This window comes from Vanessa atalanta, chromosome 25, assembly GCF_905147765.1.
Source record: "Vanessa atalanta chromosome 25, ilVanAtal1.2, whole genome shotgun sequence".
Classification (NCBI taxonomy): Eukaryota; Metazoa; Arthropoda; class Insecta; order Lepidoptera; family Nymphalidae; genus Vanessa; species Vanessa atalanta.
This window is the reverse complement of record NC_061895.1, coordinates 6,891,129-6,897,128: the sequence shown is the minus strand read 5'-3', so window position 1 is coordinate 6,897,128 and position 6,000 is coordinate 6,891,129. Positions and strand designations below refer to the sequence as shown.

Genomic DNA, 6,000 nt, shown 5'->3' with positions numbered 1-6,000 from the left:
TTTGCTGTATTTAACATTCTTTACACATACATTTCTTAATGAAGGCTCAAGTTTAAAAGTTTTAAAGTGTTGCTGGTGCTCTCATTTTCTGACACTACCAAATTTTGATATTTTCTTTAGTTGTACATCTTGAAAATTTTCATCTTGTTCTAAGACGTATGAGCCTCATGTGTTGTCCACGACATAAACAATTAAAAAGGAAGTAAGAATCTGCGATTGTCAGGACGTCATGCGAGCCCAGTCGCCCCTTGTTTACACACGCACACAGCGCCGCTCACGCACACTCGGCCGCGCCCGTCGTGCCGCTTATTTAGGTATATTGTTGTTTATTTTATTCGGCGCTATGCTCTACCACGGGGCGAGCCTTTCGACTCAGTTTTAACGCGCACGTTTTATGAAACGACAACTATGCGTCGATGTTCGCTCGCTGCCGATAATTATTCATATCGGTATCGCTTTTAGCCACAAAAATAGTAACGCGGTAAACAAATTCGCGATTTTATTGCCGGCTCCGACAATAATCGTTTTTATTAATAATTTTTTTTGCCTCACTCGCATGTCGCTCGCCGGTGTCTCCGCGAATCTTAATAGCAGTTAATCATAGTTTATTTTTACCGCGCAACGTGTGCTAATAATTGTGTTGGGGCCTCGCCGTGTTTCTTTTATTTTGTTTTAGTAGTTAGTTGAATCGCGCATCGTGTTCCGCGGAAGTTCGTTTAAAAATGTAAGGTGACTTAGCATGGGATTTGGTTTGTTTACAAGGATCCAATTAAAAAGATAACGCCTGTAATCGTCGTTCATAAACGTGTTATAATTAGATTTGACAGTTCGCGAGTTTCGAAAAGTTTCAAAAATCGAACCGAGATTTGGCGGGAACACTTGCGGGAGGTGCTAACCAAGGAGTTTAGATTGGACCGAAAGTTTTGAAAAGTGTTGAGCACACATCAGATGCGGCGAGTGTTTTTTCAACGCGTTTTCGAGGCTAAGCGCTAGTTGTTTGAACAAGTGTGTTTTCTAATGGATTTATTTTGAGGTGAGTTTAAATTTACTTGTGTGTTGGTGTTTGTATTGTTTGTTCACGGTGTTTTGTGTGCGTGTTCGCGCCGGTGGCGGGAAACTGAATACCTAGCCGGTTCGGTGCGTGTGTGAGTGTACAAACAATACGGCCGTGTGTGTGCGGACTTATTGTCACTTTATGTAAGAGGGGGAACGAGGAGGGAGATACTTGTCATGTATTTAGGCGAAGAAACGTTGATGAGTTGACTTTTTAATTTAAATGATCCTTAAACATCGATCGGAAAATGCGACGTATCACGAATACGTTGACGATTTTATCTGAATGGCATTGATTTTTACGCGACCGAATGTTATGTAAATTAAACGAAAAGTTATTAATTTTTTTTTTTTTGTGGTAAAGGCATTTGTGATATTGCATTATAATCTGTATAAAGAGATTTCCTGGTATCTAACGATTAGCGTAAATTAAATTTCAAGTTACAATATTACTTTTAATAGACTAGTTTTAAGTTCTTATTACTACATATAGTTTTTCATTATTTCTTATATATTTTTATATGCATATTTGTTATTAAAGTTTTGAATTATGATCTAAATATATATATACTTCCTAATAAAGTGTTAATTGACACACACACACTTTTTTTTAAAATTACGAATACGAAATGTAAATATTTCAATTTAATTTATTATTTATCGACTAAAAGTTTAAAATCAATTTTATGCACATATTTATATTAGGCTGTTGACTTCCTTATTTAATCGTAAATCATTTATAAACACGTGTAAGAAACAATATAACGAAAAAAATTTACCGATTCATTGACGGTCGCGTCGTCGTCGCGATATTTTAAAATCGATTGAAATACATAATGTATGTATTTATTAAAATAACATTGCCTAGATAATTAAGTTTTTAACAAAATTATTTTGTTAAAAATGTAATGTTCGATTTTTTTTTTATTGTATTTATTTACTTGGTTAAGAAAACGGTACGTAAATCCTGTCTTAAAAAAACAATAAAATACTTCAAGATATGTTGTATATTTGCTCAATGGTTTTATATTTATAATATAAAGTTAATTTTGTTTCGAATGATATTTTTTTCAATTGTTAAAGGCTTCATGTAAGGCTATTGAACTCTGTTCAGTTACACTCGAAGTCACTTTTTTGTACAGATTTTAATTGTAGCAAACGACATAACGGTCGATTAAAATTAAATCGTATATTTAATAAAATGTTTGCAAAAAAACTTTTTTGAATAAATATACATATAACTTAGTATAATATCTCTATTATAGACTTTAATTAAATAAAGTTTATCTTCAATCAAATTATACGTGATATAATACAGAATGTAGATATTATCCTCGTCAGAGCCGGCACGGATCAGGGGACAGAACACGTGGATTTGAATCGAATAGGTACTGGATTGAAATCCGAACTGGCAATAGGTTTCATTTTCACTTTTTTTTTTTTTATAATTTATCTCAGTCGTAAAGAAAAGCAATATAAGACACAAGGATGAATTTCTTTCATATGTAAATTAAATAAAATATATCAATGAAATTGTGTGATAGTTACATTTCTAAACATTTTTGGAATTCGGCAACTTGAGCCCAGTCAAGGCCGGACTGTAAGTTTAGGGGGCCCTGGGCTGACCTAGACATATCTGAACGTAGACTTGAATTAAATTAATTGAATGGGTTTGATTAATTGCAGAACTCGTAGGGCTGCAATTTATGGATTCTTTCGCATTATCGTCTATTTTTGACTTTGACTTGACTTCACTGGGGCCCTCTTGAATCCACGAGGCCCTGGGATGAAGCCCAAATAGCCATATGGTAGTTCTGGTCCTGGGTCCAGTAGTGGGACAATAACGTTCTGTATCTGTAATATGAAATAATAAGAACCTCCTTAAATAATTACGGGCGTGAATAGTTTTGCTATTTTCGTTTAGCTTATTATACAATTTGTTAATCACTTAAAACTAGACGAATATTTTTAATACGGCCGATATATGTTATATCTCTATATATCAGAATAGTATCGATTATTATGCTTTAGACTTTTTATATAGTTTTAGTTATCCTTAATATAAAACGACACGTACTACTTGTGCCGGGAATACCCGTATACTGTACTACTAGTGAGCTGACTAGAAGAATCAAAGATTATTTGATAATAAATATGTACGCAAGGATCTTTACAAAATCTTAAATATATTTAGGTTGAACGCTGAATACCATCGCCTTTTCCAAGTGGAACAAATTAAACAAACAATAATATAGAGATAAATAAATACAATTTTAATAAATTTTTATAGTCAAAAGCTTAATCACAACAGTTTTCTATTTTAATCGTTTGAAAAAAGAACAACGGCAAATCGAACCGAGAGTGCCGGGAAATAAGATTGTTCGTGTCTATAATAATACACTGGGAATTGTTTCAATTAATTCGCAATTCCCAGCACTATTTAAATGGTCAGGTTATCAAGGAATAATTACTTATTTGTCTACTAATTACTTGTAAGTAGATTATTTATCAGCGGTTATTGTTCACGCACCAAGAGTCATTTGGGCAAAAAAAAATAATCAGCAAGCATTTTTAAAAATAAATATTACCATATTATATCGCTTAAGTTTAAAAATATAATACTTAATTAAGATATAAAAAGAAATTACTTTACTATATTTTATTTAAAGTTTTTTTTTTTAATATACTTATTATATGAACTATTTAATATCATTTGTATCGTCTGTTGTGTATATTTATTTTTAATTTATTGAAAACTTATTTGTTCTTCTCTTACGTCTATTATTTATATTAGTTTACATTCTTGTTTTTATTGTTATTGGTGAAAATACATAAAAGTTTGTTTTTAACAACCGTTTTAATGGTTTTCATTTTAAGACAGTGTTTTTTGTGCACTAAACAAGATTTTTTTATCATGTCTTATTTTTTTTTACGATTTGAATTTCGTATCGAATTAAAGAACGAATTTTATAAATTATTTTTATTGTAATCAAACAAATTGTTTGATTAAAATTGACATTAGGTATTGGAAAATGGTGTATAGTATGGAAATGTTAGTAATATTCAGAACCGCGACTCGTGGTCTAATTCCCTAGTACTTTTGATACTCAATCTATCAATAGTGATGATTATTTACACAATCTAGTGAACTAATTTGATAGCATTACAATATGTAACTATCTCCCTCTCATCTGTGATATAAATAATATGAAATGTTAACACAAAAATATTCTCCTCCTTGGAAGTCGGTTCATAAGACTTTCGTTTAGTCTAGTCAAAATTGTGTCGAAAACTTAACCGCAGTTTTGTTTTTCGTTATAAAACCAAAAGGCTTTATGTATAAATTTAGATGTATTTTTTTTTTTAGCATTAGCAGCCCGTAAATGTCCCACTGCTGGGATAAAGGCCTCTTCTCCCTTTGAGGAGAAGGTTTGGAGCATATTCCACCACGCTGCTCCAATGCGGGTTGGCGGAATACACATGTGGCCGAATTTCGTTGAAATTAGACACATGCAGGTTTCCTCACGATGTTTTCCTTCACCGCCGAGCACGAGATGAATTATAAACACAAATTAAGCACATGAAATTTCAGTGGTGCCTGCCTGGGTTTGAACCCGAAATCATCGGTTAAGATGCACGCGTTCTAACCACTGGGCCATCTCGGCCATAATTTAGATGCAATGATCTAAATTAAATAATGCTATCTTTTTTTTTTCAAACGTCGAATCCGTGATAGCAAAAAGGTTTAATCTGTGTTTACTGAATCGCACGTAGGTTTATATGGGTGAAAATTTTAGCGCTATTTCTTATTAATTTGCATAAAGGGAATTTTGTTATCAGTACCTACAGGCACTCTGTGATAAGAAACTTCAAACTCACTTCAGAAAACATCTGACTGTGACATGCGACATTGCTGTGTAGGCCCGTCTGGGTAGGTACCACCCACTCATTAGATATTCTACCGCCAAGCAGAAATATTTAGTAATGTCGTGTTTAGGTTTTAAAGGTGACTAATGTAGTGTACTTATAGGAACAAGGAACATCATAGTTGTCAAGTTTGGTGGCGCATTGGCGATGCAAGGAATAGTTAATATTTCTAACATCGCCAATGTTCATGCGTTGGTGACTCTTAACCATAGAGTCGATGTAGAAAAAGTTCATGAGTTTTCTACGTTGTCTTGGGTCTGGGTTTTTGTGGTACCGTCGTTACTTCTGATATTCCATAACACAAGTGCTTTAGCTACTTACATTGGGATCAGAGTAATTTATGTGATGTTGTCCAATATCTATAATAATCCATAATCTATAACCATCATTTGCGTAATAGCGTATTACCTTATTTCGGTTGTCGACATGTCACGAGTGAGATAAGAAGTGATTGTTTACAGGATCTCACTGCCAGTTATTAAGTCGATAAGTTATATCGAAAAGGCATTTTATTTAATACTTAAATACAAGTTAATGTTTGGATAATTTATGATTAATTTTATGAGTAAGAATAAATCTTACTATAATTTAATGGCTAGCTTTAACGTTAAAAATGTTTTGTTGATGTAATTTATTTCTAAAAGTTTATTAATTTTACAAAAAAAAAATCTTAGGGAATTTCGAAAAAAAAAATGTTTATTGGAAAGTTGGTGTTAATCTTCATAACTCTTAAGGTCAGATCGGAATAACTAGCTTGAAAGACGTTGTGTGGAATAAAATCACGTGCCTCGGAAAGCACGCAAAGCCGTTTCTGCCCCTGAACTTCCTCATTTATCCGGTCGTTTTGGACTCACCATAATTAGAGTTCTTGACCTTACACACAATACACCAAAACATCTCCTGCGTATTTGCTTATCTTACGAAGGGACGATGTGTTTATAAAAAAATCCAATATAGCCAGCTCATACCTTGAAAGTAACCCTCAAACTCTACAAAATCCTGTAAAGAGCGAAAACACTC

General features: G+C 33.1%; 1 protein-coding gene across 2 annotated transcripts in view; it reads left to right on the top strand.

Moving 5' to 3' along the window:
• Window positions 1-352: 352 nt before the first annotated feature.
• LOC125073657 (forkhead box protein P3) overlaps window positions 353-6,000 on the top strand; it is a 76,061-nt gene continuing 70,413 nt past the window's right edge. For both annotated transcript variants that reach the window (XM_047684579.1, XM_047684578.1), the window contains exon 1: window positions 353-1,033. The gene's annotated coding sequence lies outside the window, so the exon portion shown is untranslated. The remainder of the gene's footprint in view (window positions 1,034-6,000) is intronic.